General features: G+C 42.4%; 1 protein-coding gene across 2 annotated transcripts in view; it reads right to left on the reverse strand.

Moving 5' to 3' along the window:
- Positions 1-9,867, reverse strand: part of drc4 (dynein regulatory complex subunit 4) — a 105,276-nt gene extending 95,409 nt beyond the window's left edge. The window contains exons 1-2 of one of the 2 annotated variants that reach the window (XM_081372040.1): positions 9,790-9,866; positions 4,568-4,712 (exon numbers count right to left, since the gene is read on the reverse strand). The gene's annotated coding sequence lies outside the window, so the exon portion shown is untranslated. Of the gene's footprint in view, positions 1-4,567; positions 4,713-9,789 lie in introns of both variants that reach the window. The other variant, XM_081372041.1, reaches the window with a different exon arrangement.
- Positions 9,868-18,855: the final 8,988 nt, after the last annotated feature.

The raw sequence follows: 18,855 nt of genomic DNA on the forward strand, positions 1-18,855 counted from the left end.
GAGCTAACAGTGGATGATATTTTATATGCATTTAAAGCATATTGCCAGCCAAAGAAAAACACAGTGGTTGAAAGACATCAGTTTTGGGCTCATCCCATGTCAGAGTCAGTCACCATTGAGAAATATGTGACTGAGTTGAGACAGAGAAGCAAGGACTGTGAATTTGGTGCGTCAGAAAATGACATGATCAGAGACAAGATTGTGTTCAGTTTAAATGATCCACGGCTCAAAGAAAAGCTGTTAAGGGAGTCAGATCTCACGCTGGAGAGAGCGATCGACATCTGCAGAGCAGCGGAGACTGCCAAAGCACAAATACAAGCAATGAGTACTACAACACAAGAAAGAGCAATACATGCAGTGAACAAGGCCAAAGGTAAAGACAACCAACAATGGAAACTGGGACGAAAACTACAAGTCCAGAGTGAGAGCAGGAAAATAAAGGATCAAGTGTGCAGGACATGTGGAAAGTCACACCAACCAAGGCTTTGCCCAGCATTTGGAGTCTCGTGCCGAAAGTGTGGTAAGCTCAATCGTTACGCAAAGATGTGTGAGACTACAAAAGCAACACATAAGATGAAAATGCATGATTTGAGCTCAGAAATAGACACACTTTTCATTGGGACAGTGAACATTGACCAAATAAGCACTAAAAGAGACAATTCATGGTATGCAGACATAGATGCTGGAGACATGTCTGTTAAGTTTAAGTTAGACACAGGAGCAGAAACAAATGTACTACCGCAGGCTGTGTACAAAACATTGAAGAGAAAAGCCAGACGTGAAAAACGAATAAACTTGCAACTGAAACCGACAAAGACTGTGTTGGTGGCGTACGGTGGAGTTAAGCTGAAACCAGAAGGAACAATCTCACTGGAGTGCTCCAATGCCCAAACCAAATCTAACCTGCTGTTCTGTGTGTCAAACCACTCGGACACAGCCATCCTAGGCAAGGATACATGTGAAGCGTTAGGTCTGATAAAAAGGATGGACATTGACACACTCGCAGTCAAGTTCCCAACTACAAAAGAGGAGCTGCTAAAGCAACATGCGAGTGTCTTTGAAGGGCTTGGTGAGTTTTCAGGTGAACATCACATCCACATTGACCCTACAGTCACTCCTGTCATACATGGCTGCAGGAAAATACCACTGGCAGTTATGGATAGACTGAGAGACAAGCTTGATGACCTGCTAAAAGCAGATATTGTTGAACAAGTGACTGAGCCAACGACATGGGTCAATAGCCTTGTAGTCACTGAAAAGAAAGACAAGAAGAAGCTGAGGGTTTGCCTAGACCCTACAGACTTAAATAAAGCTATTTTGAGACTGCATTATTCAATTCCCACAGCAGATGAGGTGTTGTGTAAACTAGCTGGTAAGAAAGTCTTCACAGTGCTGGATGAGAAAGACGGCTATTGGCAAATAAAGCTGGACAAGGAGTCGTCGCTACTGTGCACTTTCAACACGCCATGGGGGCGCTATAGGTTTAAGCGCCTACCATTAGGGATCAAGTCGGTGAGTGAAGTTTTTCAGCAACGCAACTGCGAGACATTTGGGGACATCACGGGTGTTCACATAATTGCTGATGACATGATTATCGCTGCATCCACAGAAAAAGAACACGATGAAATACTGCAAAAAGTTATGACTAGAGCAAAGGAGGCTAACGTCAAATTCAACAAAAAGAGAAGATCCAATACAAGGTGAACAGTGTTAAATACATAGGTCATGTTGTGACCTCAGAGGGTGTTAAAGTAGACGATGCAAAAGTTAAGGCAATAGTTGATATGCCATCACCCACAGACAGACCTGCTCTGCAACGCATGCTTGGGATGATCAAGTATCTCTCACAGTACATACCTGGAGAAGCGACAGCCACAGTGCCACTGAGACAACTGCTGAGAAAGGACAGTGTTTGGCAATGGCAACACGAACATGAGGAAGCTGTAAAGAGTCTAAAAAATGCGTTTGTAACAGCCCCTGTTCTCAAATTCTTTGACCCAAAGAAAATTGTCGTGATACAAGCAGATGCATCCAAGGACGGTTTAGGCGCATGTCTAATGCAAGATGGACATCCCATCGCCTATGCATCCAGAGCTCTAACTGACACAGAAAAAAAACTATGCACAGATAGAGAAGGAGCTTCTGGCTATCGTGTTTTCAGTGAAGCGCTTTCACCAGTACGCCTATGGAGTCAAGGTTAACGTGCAGTCGGATTGCAAACCTTTGGAAACGATCCTGAGAAAGCCACTGGGAACAGCTCCGTCCAGACTACAGCGGATGCTACTTCAGCTCCAACGCTACGACCTGAATGTAATCTACACACCAGGTAAAGAGTTACTGATCGCAGACACACTCTCACGAGCAACTACACATGAGCAACAGAGTCAGTGTGACATTTTTGACGAAAAAGTGATCTATGCTCTTGAGCCAACAGAGGCCCTAAGCCCAGAGACTCTGGTACAGTTAAAGTTTGAGACACAAAACGACGTCATATTGCAAACATTGCTGGACATTTACAGGCAGGGCTGGCCACATCACAGAAAACAAGTCGACAAAAAGCTGATACAGTACTGGCCTATTAGGCACTCAGTGTCAATAAGAGAAGGAATAATGTTTGCAGGAGACAGAAATATTCTACCGAGTAAAATGAGGTCAGACATGTTACAGAGGCTGCATGTGGCACACCAAGGTATGCAGCACACCAAAGCTCTGGCCAGAGTACACTGGTATTGGCCAGGTATGACAAGAGACATTGAAAAAATGGTTGAGGAATGTGCAACTTGCCAGCAGTTCCAACCTCGCCACCAGAGGGAGCCGATGATCTCTCATGAAATCCCAGAGCTTCCTTGGCTGAAAGTAGGAGCTGACATATTTGAAATCAGCAGTCAGTCATTTCTTCTGGTTGTCGATTATTTCTCCAAATACCCGGAAAGTACTAAACATTAGAGACAAGACAGCACACACAGTCATTAACAAGATGAAATCAGTATTTGCCAGAGTGGGTATACCTAAAGAGATTGACCATGTGCCTTTTGCAAGCCAAGAAATGAGAAAGTTTGCCACAGCATGGGGAATTAAGCTCACTCACTCCAGCCCAGGCTATGCGCAGTCAAATGGCCTGGCCGAGAGAACAGTGAATACTGTTAATTACCTGTTAAAGAAGGCCAAACAAACCAACACTGACCCATTTCTGGCACTTTCAGGAACACACCTGTCACAGGTATGGGCTATTCTCCAGCACAACTGCTTATGGGCAGGGTCCTGAGAAGCACTTTACCCAGCTCAAGCACAGTGCTGCAGTACCAGCTAATGCACATTCTACTCTTCAGGACCTCCAGCGAAGACAGAGTGCTTATTACAACAGAGGCACAAAGAAACTTCCGGTGCTGCTGCCTGGTGGGACTGTTCACATGCAAACTGAACGAGGATGGCGTCCTGCTGTTGTCATGGCGACATGCGCTGAACCACGGTCCTATGACATAGTGACATCATCTGGACAGCAGTACAGGCGCAACAGGAGACACCTGAGGAAGACACCCAGCAACATTCAGGTGTATACTGAACCGGACAGTCTCGATGATGAGCAAGACAGCACCCCGGATGCTCCTACCGGTGCTGATGAGACTGCATGTGTGGAGCCTTCTCTTCCTCCACAAATGGGTCAAACCAGAAGCGGCCGAGTTATTAGGCCACCAGTTAGATTCAGAGACTATGTGTTAAGCCAATAAGTGCATACAATATTGGGCTTATGTTGTGTTTATTAAAAAAAAAAAAGGAAACAGTAGATATGCAATGGTATGTTCAGTTTAAGTTTAATGTATCCCTGATTGATACACATTGAAATATTATTTCAGCTAAGCTACATTTTACATCATCTCTGCTAAAGATAAACTTTTGTTTTGTTTATTATAAGAAAGGAGGATGTAGTATATAGTGCCGCGCACATATACTAAGGTTAAATAGAGCCCGCTTAGAGGCGGAGGGATTGACATATGTGATGTTGTTGTTGTTGTTGTAGCCTGTTGTCAGCGCAGCTGCTGCTATTAAAAGAGCAAACAACTTACCTGGTGTCATCCTTCCACTCGCCACGACGCACGTTATAAATGGTTACTATAAGAAACTACTACAGGCGACTTCTAAGCTTATCTTCAGTGCTTCATGTGAGTGTAACCCTCATCTCAGGGTTTTTTTTTCCTAATAAAAAAATAGAAATTGTCCAAGTTCGTTCAAGGAGCTTTGGGATTTTTCCCTTTTAGTCAAATACACAGAACTGAATAACTAAAATATCATGAAAAGAGAAAAAACTAAATAAAGTAATGCCACACACAGAATTTGAGTTAACCAGAAATATATTTGTGAGGCAATTTAAATGCTCTCTGTTCTAGCACTTCAAAACACCAGAATGTTAAGCATCAGTTGACCCTCAATCTCAGATCATTAACAGAACAACAGTACAATTGTAACAAAAAAATTGACCTTTAAAGTCCAAATCTGGAAAGTTCGATTTCTTTTTCTTGGGGACAAAATGTGGAAAAAGAGAAAGGAAAAAAAAAAGTCTCAGTCCTACCACTTCCCCAAAGGAATCAGTAACTCAAGGACAAAGAAGTGCTGAAAGCTGGTGATGAATTGAAGAGGATCTATTCCAGACGATTCCTTTCAAATGATTCAGGTCCCAATGTATCACCAACAACCATCCAAGGAAAAAAACCAGTCTGCACAAATATACATTTCAAATTGATTACATCAATAACATTAGACATTTAACCCATTCTTTGTAAGAGAAATCATATGTACACTTTAAAATAAATCAAATTCTACAGTTACATTTTATGTCAACAATTTGACTCAACATGTGAAAAAACACAATAAGCATGGGCATTGTACACCTCGTGCTCTCCATGACTAGCAACTAGCATCATGGTGGCTGTACTTAACTTCCCTCTTAATGGCTTGAAACACTCTACATGACAATTTAAACACATTTTCCCTCTTTGGCAAATACATTCTGACTGGTTTTGCTCAAATAATAACATTTAGTTACACTCACCAGAATGTCTCAGAAACAGTCACAGAAAGCAATATGTGGGTAATTCTTCAACTATGGTACTCTTTGAGCTAGACAGTTTCAGAAAATAAAAACATTTCTACAAACAGTTTTTTAGTATCAGTTGGTTTCTCAATCTGTCTAGAAACCTTCCCTTAAGTTGGCTGTGATGATTTGTATTGAATAATATACATATTTTGCCATTTTTACCTGACAGTCCAAGAAAACGGTCATTTCCATCACATAGCAAAACATGTGTTTTGAAGAGAAAATAATAAAATATATTCTGTTATAAATATATTTGATTAAATAGCACACAAATCTCTGATCAAATTTGTAATTTATTTATTTTTCAGAAATGTAATTGTAAAGATTTTACAATGTTTACACTAAAAAACACCTAAAACTAGATCACTGGAACATTTCATTTACTTGTCATAGCTCAAAATCATGTATTTCTCAAAGTGTATACACATATCTTACCCCTAACTGCACAATTATCAACACCACTGAATATAGTTGTTTTGATTGTATGTTTTTTATATGTTTTACTTTAAAATATGTGTTGTGGTGGAAATGACATGGCGTGGCGGAAGAGACAGTGTGTGGCGGAAATGACATAGATAGGCAACTTCCAATTAAAAACTATTTTTCTACTGCTCTATGTGGTGAACCAGAGCAAATCAATAAGCAACAGCATTAGTGAACAAACAAATATAATCAATATTTTTAAATGAAAATCAATCCAAAAAAAAAAAAAACATAAATATGTGTTAAAAATCAGCAAATAATTTCTTCACTGCTTACATGCTGAACTAGAGCAAACTAAAGCAAACCCTTTATGTCATCATTGCCTTAATATAACCTTAATATAACCAGTTGAATATAATGTTGAATAACAGATAAAATAGGCAATATTTTGAAATGAACACCTTGTTGCTTTTTCTTCAGGTATCTTTATCTGTCCTTCTTGAGGGGCTCTGCATATTTAAGTGGATCTGATTTTATTCTTTCTCTATATGATCTTGACCTCTGTGCTGTGGTATTGCTTGCCATCTTAAAGAAAGAGCCAAGACATCATGTCAAACTTATCTATTGTTCTCTTATTTACCAACAATATTGTAACAATAATAAATAATAAAATATTTCCTTACTACCTTAACTTAACCTTTTCATGCATGAATTATGATAACCTCAGTCAGGATTTTTTTCCAGTGTGTTTTTATTGCTCTTAGTGCATGAAAAACAAGATTTGAATTGTTTTTTTTTTTGTTGTTTTTTTTTACACATTTTTCAAAGCGATTTTCAGATGTCCACTTGAGTGGACAGCATGCGTTTATAGTTTAAACTGAAGAGATACTGTATTAAACATACCGTAATACAATAATCAAACAGATAACGTATGTGTATTTAACAAACTAATCAATAAAATTATATCAAATCATGTGAAAACTATAAAATATATACAAAAAATATAAATGTGAAATATTGCAAAGGCAGTTGAACTTCATACAAGTTGCACTTCGCGTGTCTTTTATATCAGACAGAGGTGGACAGTAACAACGTACATTTACTTGAGTACTGTACTTAAGTACACTTTTTGAGTATCTGTACTTTACTTGAGTATTATTTTTTGTACTTTGTACTTTAACTTCGCTACATTTGAAAGACAAATATCATACTTTTTACTCCACTACAATTTTGTCAAGGTCCTTGAGTAGAAAGTAACATCAGTCAGTGGATGATTTTGGTTGCAGGGTTGCATTTTGGTTGGAAATGAAAGTCGGGTTGACATCAGAACCCTGCATCTTATTGACATCAGAACCCGACGTCAGATTGACGTTGGATATTAATTGAAAATAAAAGACGGGTTGACGTCAGAACCCGACTGATGTTGGTTTCTGACGTCAACCCGATTTTCATTTTCAACCACAATACAATGTCTGTCCAACGTTGGAGATCAACGTCAATCTGATATTGGATTCTGACATACACCTGATTTTCATTATCAATGCTGGGTTTGGTCTTCTAAATGCAAATTTTGTCACTTTTTTGGAGCACACTAGCTTATAGATAACAGTAAGGCTAACATATTCATACTAAAAGCCAAAAAAAAATTAAATAGGGCACTATTTGAGGGAACAGCCATTTGGGTGTCGGAAACCATTGTGGACATTATTGAGCGATCAATCTCACATTCAATCCCACTACTGGAACTGTGTTCTAGAAATAAATTTGATATTGACATGAGGGTAGGTATGCAGGCATAGATTTAGAGGCATACGGTCCTTTAAGTATTACATACAACAATAAAACAATGCATTGACATTTACTTTTTACTTTTGATACTTAAGTACTTTTAAAAACGAGTACTTCTGTATTTTACTTAAGTAAAAATAGGTCTTCACAACTTTTACTTGTAACGGAGTAATATTTGACCAGTAGTATCTATACTTTCACTCAAGTAAGGAAGTTGTGTACTTCGTCCACCTCTGATATCAGAACATGAGGACGTGATTCCATCAGAGATCTCTACAAGGTACAACTGTGGAAACCACTCAGATGCTCCCTCCAGTGTACCAGAGTATGGAGATTTACCCTTATTAGCTGATAATTCTGATTATGTTCAAGACGGACCGACCTGATCTCACGGGAAAATGTACAAATTCTACGAGGTGGCTAATTCGTACGAATTCATACGACTTCAATTGTACCTCAATCGTACGATTTTTGCAAAACCGTACATATTTTACAAATTGAATTATACGAATTCATACGAATGACCTACCCCTGACCCCGCGCCTAAACCTACCCATCACATGGGTTTAGATAAATTAGCCACCTTTTTATCATTTGTACAAATTCGTACGAATAGGTCGTGAGATAGTGTTAGATGAACACATTTCTAGCATAGCCCTCCTCTGAGAAAACCTAGCGATACGTTTTTATCAATCTCATCTTGAATGAGCAGTGTTGGGGGTAACGTATTACAAGTAACATGCATAATGCATTCAGATTACTTTTTGATGTTACAAGTAATGTATTACAAGTAACATGCATTACAAAATCAGATTACCTTATGATGTTAAGAGTAAAGAAAAGCATTACAATAATGTGCATTACGTAATCAGATTACTTTTTGATCTAACAAGTAAAGTAATGCATTACAAGTCACATACATTATTTAATCACAAAACTTTTTTGATGTCAATGAAAATTACATTCTAATAATACAAATACATTTATTTACAGTCAAAAAAGCCACTGCATGTATTTTGTATTTTCAAAAACAATATTCGCAGTATAAGTATGAATTGTAGCTGAAATATAGCCATTGATGCATGAGGTTCACTAGTGGACAGATGATTAATCAGATTTTTCTCTCAATCTAAAATCAAAACTTGGAAAATTTTACTGTGATATGACTCATTAGATATTGCTTGATGCTGCAATATTTTTTTACCTACAAGAGTCTCCTAGGATAGAAGGAAAGGGTGGATATTACGGAGCAACTTGGCATTTCTGACTGACCATCGGCAATCTTGGTTTGGAGGGGGAAAAAATCGAAACACAAAGGCTTGCCACTTGGTTGCAATGTATGCACCAGGGTCCAATGAAGAGGCTGATGTGCAACTAAGCTATCAAAACCCGTGCAAATTCAAGAAAATGTTAGCTGTCCACTGTAGTGACCACTATGCATGAAAGGGTTAATTAATTATATGTTTTTTTATATTAAAGTTTTAGTATTATAGCCCAAATAATTTGCTGTTTAGCACGAACAATGTCATTTCCACCACAACCTGTCTTTACCACCACAATGAACACCGTGGTGGAAATGACTGTGGTGGAAATGACATTTCCCCCCTTTTCTCTCTAAAATATCTCTCTAAAATATCATGCTAATATTAATTTTTATATTAATATTCTACAGCTAGCATAGAGTTAGAGTTATAGAGTTAGCATTAAATATACACAAATTACACATTATTAAATTAAATTAATCTAGTTATTTGTACGTCCATGTGAAATATGAGCCGTTTGGAAATGACGACTAATAAACATACTCTCAGTTTTAGTCATATTTACCTTGATTTTTCTTCTTTTCATTACCCACTAAAGAGGTCACCCTTTCACCCAGCCGTGTGTTTCACTGTGGAGTTTCTGTTGCTATGATTACTAAGTATACAACCCTAAAACAATGATCCCAGGATTCTATTTTGTACAGTGTGGTGGAAATGACAGTGAACCCAAGGGACAAGGGTTCTACTTATGAAAAATATAGGAAAATGTGAATAAATATTGCAATATATATTATGTATAATTGAATTAGACATTATTTTATCATTTGTACTTGAAATCTACATTATTTAAATATTTAATTTAGAATTAAGCGAGGTTGAAGGTATAAAGTCTGGCTTAGGGACAGAGGGAAAACAGTAAAAACCTTGCATAAAAGGACTCATATTATATAATAAAAAAAAATGATTGAGCCATGATACATTTTTTATAAGTTTCCCTTGGGGTGAAGTAAGTGTGGCAAAAACAAAAAAGAAGAAATGTTTTTTAGTTTTTATTATTTCATCCAGGGACAAGAAAAGTACCATAGTTAAAGAATCACCCATGTATTCTTCGTTTTCTCTTCCAGTGTTTCAATTCAACCTCCCAGCTGATATATAAAACAATAAATCAGGTATTCAAGTCACACTATAAATGCTCATTTTAGTCAGCAAATCAGAATTACTCACAATCTATGCGTTTTCTCCGTGCTTTTCTCCATGCACATTCACTCTGCGCGCTTTCACTGTGCACTCGCTTCCTGCATGAACTACCCTATCTCTTAAAGGGGCAGTACCCAGGTTTAAAGAAACGCAACTAAGAATTTAAACAGAATATAAATGTCAAGGGTTACATGAGCTGTAGGCAGGGGTTGGCGGTAGAGATGGAGAGATGGGCAGGATGTTCTCAGAGACATCAGAACTTTCTTTGAGGTGCCTGAAACATATATTGCTCAACCTTTTGGGGACTAAATTGCACTGTGTCCCTGAGTTCCAGTGACTCTGCTCATCTGTGCAGGACAATCCAGTCAGACCTTTGGACACTGCAAACTGCACCTTTAACAAAGTTTAAATAGAACAGTTACATATTTTTTTTGTGTACTACAGTCCTTGGTGTCACAATACTTATATAGAAAATATGGACAGTTTATGGTGACAACTATAATGTGCATATTTTTCAACTTACCTTGATGATAAATTTTATTTCACAAATGACTTAGAAGCCAATGTTTTCATCAGCTCTTTAGCACTGATTCCCAAACAGTACAAATAAAATAGAAATAAACTTGAAGCTTCAATGTAAATCTAGCTTAATTTTTAATGTGACAAACTTGCATCAAGAGCTCTGTGAGTACACATCAGATTGGTACAATGTGTCAAACTTCAAGCCTAAACATTATGAGGTAGGCAACAGTTCAGTTAACGTTTTGATATCAAATTTTAACGTTAGTTCAATCCCAAACATTTAGCACTGCTATCTATGTAAAATAAACTGACTAGCAATCTAATCTGCCCTACAAAGGCAAAAGACCTTAACTCGATAGAGTGTGGAACTGAGAAAAATGACTTTAAAGATTTTTAGTTGTCCCGCCAAATTAATTGTAGGTAGGACGCTGGAAATCTTGAGCTCAAACTTTTGAGACTTTTGACCACTATTTTAAAGTTACTGTACTCTGCCTTTGTATTGTCAGCAAAAAGTGAGAAGTCATGCCAAGGCAAACTTCAAAGTAACTTCCACATTATCAATATTTGGTTGCTGATCACCATTAACAAAATCATTATAGTAACACCTGTTTAAAATCTAGTGATCATGGCATTTATTTTGTATGATTTACAATTATTTATAGCCATCTACTTATTGCTATCCTGTGCTTTGGTTGCATTCTGATGGCATTATTAATACATTTGACATGAAAAAATACCTCCATAGATGTATTAGTCCAGCGTTGGTTCGACCGTGTTTAGGGTGGTGCTGAAGGCACCGGCGAAGTTTTGGCACTCTGCCAGCTAGATGCATGGGTGTTTCAACCAGGTCCGGTACCCAAACTGGGTGAGGCGGGGCTTTAGTTCTTTGTTGTATTCACCTGCTACGGCATGTGTAACATTTTTCTGTCCACTCTGCATAATCCTTCGCGATCGATTAGAGGGACTGATGGCAGCTGTAGGCCTACAAAGTACACAGGCTACAAAAATATAAATAACTAATTTTCGACCAAAAACGAAGTTACGGTCTTTTGCCTTTGCACGGCAGTAATCACAATGAGGCAACAGCTAGTATGTTATGGCACTGAACCATAGACTGTATATAAAACAGACAACTAAACAGACAATTCATTAGCCTACCTTCCATAAGATCGCCGCTGCGTGACTGCTGGACTTCCACTTGAATTTAATTATTTATTGATCCAACAATCAGCTATCTCATATACATATGAGTGCTGTTCTTCCTGTGGTCAAAATCACTATTACATATCAATTTTTACAAAAATAAGCATGCATTCATACAACATACAACCATAAACAAAGACATTTAGTAGAAGACGAACTGAAAATATTCCTTGATTTAAGTTGGTTAAAATTTAAATCAAACTCACGAACTAAGAACCCATGTGTCACGGTCACGTTCTTCAGCCTTCATCTGTGTGTGCACTTCATTCCCCAGAATCCTCCATGGCGCACACCTGCACTCACTCACCCAATCACCAATCATCATCACCTGCACTCCCTCATTAACCACCCTTTATATTCAACACTCTCCCTTCACTCCTTGTCTGGTCTCGTCGATGTTCACATGACCCACAGACTTCCGAACACTTACCTGGATTCCTACCTGTCATTTCATCCTCTCCAATCCGTCCTGCCTGCCATCCTGTTCTGCCTTCAGCCCGACATCATCTGCAAAGAGAAAGAAAGACAAGGACATTACCAACCAGCTAAGCATCCACTGTTATTCTGTGTTTCTGTTACTCACCATCTGTCTGCATCTCCACACTCCCTGAAAATAAACTATTAACCTTACCATCTTGTCTGCATCCTCTGTAAAACCCTGACAGAAGACCAGACCACACGAAGCATGGAAGTTGCTCACTTCACCCTAACCCCAGCTGATCGTCTGATTCATTGTTTTCAAGATGGCTGCTCAATCGAGGAATATGTCGCCGGCTTTCTGGAGCTTTCTGTTGGGGTAAGCTGGACAGATGATGTCCTAAAAACAGTATTTTGGGGCGGACTGGATAACCATCTGTACCAGCAAGCTCCAGCGGAGGCAATCCCAGGCTCATTTGCCCAGTATCTAGATCATGTGTTGTGGTTGAGTGGCTCAAGGTTCACCGTAGGTGAGGTTGAGGACATCGCCACTCAACCACCATCTCCAGCCATCTTCACCACGCCACCCATCATCATCCGGAATTCAGTCACCAGCACTAGCGAGCCTGCATTTGACGCCAGTCCAGCCGAGCCTGCACTTCACGCCAGTCCAGCCGAGCCCGCACTTCACGCCAGAGCTGCCGAGACCAAGGCAGTAGGCGTCGTGCCCGCCGCCCCTGAGTCTATGAGCGTCATGCCCGCCGCGCCTGTGACTGTCAGCGTCGCCTGCCCGCCAGAGCCAGAGCCAGTCGCCTGCCCGCCAGAGCCAGTCGCCTGCCCGCCAGAGCCAGAGCCAGTCGCCTGCCCGCCAGAGCCAGAGCCAGAGCCAGTCGCCTGCCCGCCAGAGCCAGAGCCAGTCGCCTGCCCGCCAGAGCCAGAGCCAGTCGCCTGCCCGCCAGAGCCAGTCGCCTGCCCGCCAGAGCCAGAGCCAGTCGCCTGCCCGCCAGAGCCAGTGAGCGTCGTTCTCCCCGAGCCAGAGCCAGAGTTTTCAAAGCCCTCATCGCTGGTCCCGTCCAGCACAAAGCCCTCATCGCTGGTTCCGTCCAGCTCAAATCCCTCTTCATCGCTGGTCCCGTCCAGCTCAAATCCCTCTTCATCGCTGGTCCCGTCCAGCTCAAAGCCCTCATCGCTGGTCCCGTCCAGCTCAAAGCCCTCATCGCTGGTCCCGTCCAGCTCAAAGCCCTCATCGCTGGTCCCGTCCAGCTCAAAGCCCTCATCGCTGGTCCCGTCCAGCTCAAAGCCCTCATCGCTGGTCCCGTCCAGCTCAAAGCCCTCATCGCTGGTCCCGTCCAGCTCAAAGCCCTCATCGCTGGTCCCGTCCAGCTCAAAGCCCTCATCGCTGGTCCCGTCCAGCACAGAGCCTTCTTCGCCGCTGGTCCCGTCCAGCACAGAGCCCTCTTCACCGCTGGTCCCGTCCAGCACAGAGCCCTTTTCACCGCTGGTCCCGTCCAGCACAGAGCCCTCTTCACCGCTGGTCCCGTCCAGCACAGAGCCCTTTTCACCGCTGGTCCCGTCCAGCACAGAGCCTAGCACAGAGCCTTCACCGCTGGTCCCGTCCAGCACAGAGCCCTCTTCACCGCTGGTCCCGTCCAGCACAGAGCCCTCTTCACCGCTGGTCCCGTCCAGCACAGAGCCCTCTTCACCGCTGGTCCCGTCCAGCACTGAGCCCCCTTCACCGCTGGTTCCGTCCAGTACAGAGCCCTCTTCACCGCTGGTCCTGCCCAGCACCGAGCCTTCACCGCTGGTCCTGCCCTGCACAGGGCCTTCACTGTTGGTCCCATTCAGCTCAACACCCTCTTCACAGCTGGTCCTGTCCAGCTCAACGCCCTCTTCACCGCGGGTCCTGTCCAGCTCAACGCCCTCTTCACCGCGGGTCCTGTCCAGCTCAACGCCCTCCTCACAGCGGGTCCTGTCCAGCTCAACGCCCTCCTCACAGCTGGTCCTGTCCAGCTCAACGCCCTCCTCACAGCTGGTCCAGTCCAGCTCAACGCCCTCCTCACAGCTGGTCCTGCCCAGCACAGAGCCCTCATCGCTGCCCAGCACAGAGCCCTCATCGCTGCCCAGCACAGAGCCCTCATCGCTGCCCAGCACAGAGCCCTCATCGCTGCCCAGCACAGAGCCCTCATCGCTGCCCAGCACAGAGCCCTCATCGCTGCCCAGCACAGAGCCCTCATCGCTGCCCAGCTCAGAGCCCTCATCGCTGCCCAGCTCAGAGCCCTCTTCGCCGCTGGTTCCGCCCAGCTCACAGCCCTCTTCGCCGCTGGTTCCGCCCAGCTCAGAGCCCTCCTCGCCGCTGGTCCTGTCCAGCTCAGAGCCCTCCTCGCCGCTGGACCAGTCCAGCTCCAAGCCCTCTTCGCCGCTGGTCTTGTCCAGCTCAGAGTCCTCTTCGCCGCTGGTCCTGTCCAGTCCAGAGCCGCCTTCATCACTGGTCCTGTCCAGCCCAGAGCCGCTTTCGCCCCCTGCCTCTTCCAGTCCAGTGTTAAAGCCTGATATTTCCCCAAAGGAATTTTGGGGGGGGGGCTATCAGTCGTCTCCGCCATGGCCACCTGAAGGGTCCTCACCGCCGTGGCCACCCGAAGGGTCTTCTCCGCCATGGCCACCCGAAGGTTCTTCTCCGCCATGGCCACCCGAAGGGTCCTCACCGCCATGGCCACCCGAAGAGTCCTCTCCGCCATGGCCACCCGAAGGGTCCGCACCGCCATGGCCACCAGAAAGGTCCTTACCGCCATGGTCCCCTGCTCAGCCTGTATCACCATGGTCCCCTGATCAGTCTGCTTCACCTTGGTTCCCTGCTCAGCCTGCACCGTCCTGATCACCTCCTCTGTCTGTCCTGCCACCATCCTGGAGTCCGTACTCCTGAACCTGCTCCACCTTCCCGTCACGGACTCCAGGGTGCCCACCCCCCCTCCCGTATGCTGCCTTCTTCGGCGCGGGACGCGCCTTACGGGAGGGGGGAGTAATGTCACGGTCACGTTCTTCAGCCTTCATCTGTGTGTGCACTTCATTCCCCAGAATCCTCCATGGCGCACACCTGCACTCACTCACCCAATCACCAATCATCATCACCTGCACTCCCTCATTAACCACCCTTTATATTCAACACTCTCCCTTCACTCCTTGTCTGGTCTCGTCGATGTTCACATGACCCACAGACTTCCGAACACTTACCTGGATTCCTACCTGTCATTTCATCCTCTCCAATCCGTCCTGCCTGCCATCCTGTTCTGCCTTCAGCCCGACATCATCTGCAAAGAGAAAGAAAGACAAGGACATTACCAACCAGCTAAGCATCCACTGTTATTCTGTGTTTCTGTTACTCACCATCTGTCTGCATCTCCACACTCCCTGAAAATAAACTATTAACCTTACCATCTTGTCTGCATCCTCTGTAAAACCCTGACACCATGTATACTTATAGGGTCAAAAACTTTTACTTACTGTATATAGCACCTTTTTAACAAAAAACAGAAGTAAAAAGTCATATAAGAACTTGTGTAAATAAATACAATTTCAATTTAATTTTAAAGACCATCTTACTAGCTTCATTGACCAAAAAACTAGGTAAGGAATTCCATTCTACCATGGCCCTATAGTGTAATGTTCTCTGTCCGGCTCCTGTTCTATAAACAGGCAGGAGAAATCTTCCTTCTGATGACTGACGTGTGACATATTCGTGTCCATCCTTAGAAAACTTAAAATTATTAAATAAAATAACAGGAGTCCTTGTTGTTATAACATTTCTTGCAAAACCAAGAAGAGAATAATATAACCTACTTTTAACTGGTAACCAGTTTAACATATTCAACATATCACAAACTCTAGTTCTATATGAACAATTAAGCACTATACGGGCAGCTTTGTTTTGAGCCACCTGTAATCGATTGAGATTATATTCTGATGTGTTGGACCATATGACTGTACAGTAATCTAGCTGAGAGAGAACTAAAGCTTACATTAATTGTTTAATCAAATGTCTTGGTAAATATATTTTACAATATCTAATTGCAGCCATCGCTCTCCCCATTTTCTTCAACATTTCATCAATCTGACTTGTCCAGGACATACGGCTATCAATCAATACACCAAGTAACTTAACTTCTGTAACCTGTTCTATTTCTATGTCATCTAGTTTTAAATGCAGTCTTGGCTCTACTCTCCCTACCCTCTTAGAACATAATACACTACATTTTGTTTTTTCTATATTAAGTACCAATTTATTTATATTAACCCATCTCCTAATACGCACTAGCTCTTCATTTAGAGTCTCTTCAAGCTCTCTTGACACAAACGCTGATGAATATATGGTAGAATCATCTGCGTACATTGCAATGGAAGCATTGTTTAAAACTAAAGGTAAATCATTAGTAAATATTGAAAATAAAAGCGGCCCCAAACAACTCCCCTGTGGGAACTCCCACTCCACAGCTCATAACCCTCATTTCTGAGAAACCTCCATTGAAATATACACAATATTTTCTATTGGTAAGATAACTATTGATCCATGCAACAAAATCCCTGTCAAAACCATAGCAGTGCAATTTCTTAATTAACAATTTATGGTCAAGAATATCAAAAGCGGCACTGAAATCTAGTAAAACAGAGCCCACTATCTTTCCTGCATCGATTTCTTTCAACCATTCATCAGTCATTTGTGTTAACGCTGTAGCTGTAGAATGTCCCTTCCTGTAGGCATGTTGATGAGCTGTGTTCAAGTCATTTATACAAAAATAGTTTTGAATTTGCTCATATACTATTCTTTCCATGATTTTACTTAGGGTGGGTAATATACTTATCGGCCTAATTCTTCCCTGAAAAATTCTCTTTGTGATTTTCACTGACACAGGAGCACCCGGCCGTCTCAATAGTGCCGGTTGATGTAGTCAGGATCCATGCCAAGTGAACGTCAGACTTGCTTTGGCTTGGTTGGACATCAGCCTTCATGAATATCAGGTCATCGATGTTGTTATTGATTAACACCTTGCCAACTTTTCCACTGTGGAGGTACTGATACACCTCTGTACTTTTGTAATTGCGCATTGTAGACCCATCTGCACAAAGTGACAACACAAAATATTTAAATATGTCCTTGTATGTTATATGAGGCCACTTCTTCATATCATCCTCCCACTCGTGAATAGTTTGAGGGTGTGGCACTGACTTGCCATTTCGATTGTTCAGCGATTTTTGGAAATGTTCCCACAACATAGTTCAGCAATTTAGTTAAGCTAACGTTAATTAGCCTAGGGAAGCGAGGAAACGGAAGTGCCGCACAAAAAACGGAAATTGGACCCATATTTACTTCCGCATTCGAAAATAAGGCGAATAGACCTTATGTTCCATTTTACACTGTGTGTCAGTGGAGCACTTCCGATTGTCTTCGAACTTACGGTTTACGCGGCTAGTTTTTAAAGCAGGAATGTTTTGAACATCAACCTCAACTACGATGTGATTGTACCTGTGGAGCCACGTACAACCTTTGAACTGAAAGGCTTTGAACTGAAAACCCCACCCAAACGTGCTTTTGTTTGTTCCTTCCACTTTGTGGATGGAAAGCCAACTGAAGAACATCCCTACCCTGAAAAGTGGCTTGGCTATGAAGCTCTGTTGAAGAAGCCACGTCGGGTGCTAGTTAGGCACGTCGTGTGTCATTCGCGAATGAGCCGGCTTGGGCGGGACTTTATTTGGATGGGCACACTATGTGGCCAATCACATGGGAATACAGACTAGGATCAAACCATTATGTGAAAGAATTGGGACACACACACGCTCCGAAGATAGCAAGTGTAGTGGTACAGGCCATGTACACAGAGCGACAGAGAGGGGCCGGATTTAAATGCTAATGTTAAGACTTTTGCCTTTATTTTTTTTATTTGTTTGCTGTGGTTCTGCGTTTAATTGTTCAATTAAAGTTTTTTTTAAATGTTAAATAATAGTAACTGTGTATTTTTTTTGTAATGAAAAAATGCATAAAAATAAGGCTTTAATGAAAACACTGAATAAAATATGGCTTACCAACATACAAATCATTCACAATTGCAAAATTGGTATAAAATTGAAGGCTCCGAGTGATACTAAATGAAGAGCCATTTTATTATTTTACTAGATGACAATGAAATACTCAGCAATGAAGTACTGGAGTATGAGGCCACTGATCTAGTGGATGTGCCACTGGATGACTCCCATAAAGATGTTGGGACCCAGTGGGAGGACCGCTCACTTGGTGACCATAACTACTGTTCAAGTCACCCCCTGATGCCTTTGACCACCACTACTGACCAGGGAACACAATGTGTCAAACTTCTCCACAAGACTCTGCTTAGGACCGAAGCTCTCTCTTTGCTCCATACGGGCTTGTCACGTGCTGCCTTTTATTCAGTGGCTGAACACCTCATACCTCTCTACAAAGGTAACTTCCAGCTCGACCCAACAGACCAGCTTCTGTTGGCTTTGATGAAGCTGAAGCTTAATCTGCTCCAGGATGACTTGCCTGAAAGATTCAGCGTGTCGGTTCCCGTTTGGCATCCACACAGGATTATTCATATCACTCATCCTCTCCGGTGTATTTGTATCCTGGTCGCCCGCCTGCTATACGTGGTGTTTTGAGTATTATCATCTGTTCAACCTGCCTTCAATAAACTGACTCTAATTCTGACACAGTGTGTCCCAGAGTGTCGTCAGCCGAGTGTTAAGCTACTGGATTGACCTCATGGAAGAGAATATGAGGGAATACATTCCTTGGCTTCCAAAGGAAACAATATGTGCTACAATGCCCCAGTCCTTTTAAGAAAACTACCCAGGCACAACATGCATCATAGACTGCTCTGAGACCCCCCTCCAAAGGGCCAGGAATCTTGATTCCCGTGCAGAGTCTTTTAGCCATTACTATGCCCA

The sequence above is a fragment of the Scardinius erythrophthalmus genome, assembly GCF_964197995.2.
Source record: "Scardinius erythrophthalmus genome assembly, chromosome: 8".
Taxonomy (NCBI): Eukaryota; Metazoa; Chordata; class Actinopteri; order Cypriniformes; family Leuciscidae; genus Scardinius; species Scardinius erythrophthalmus.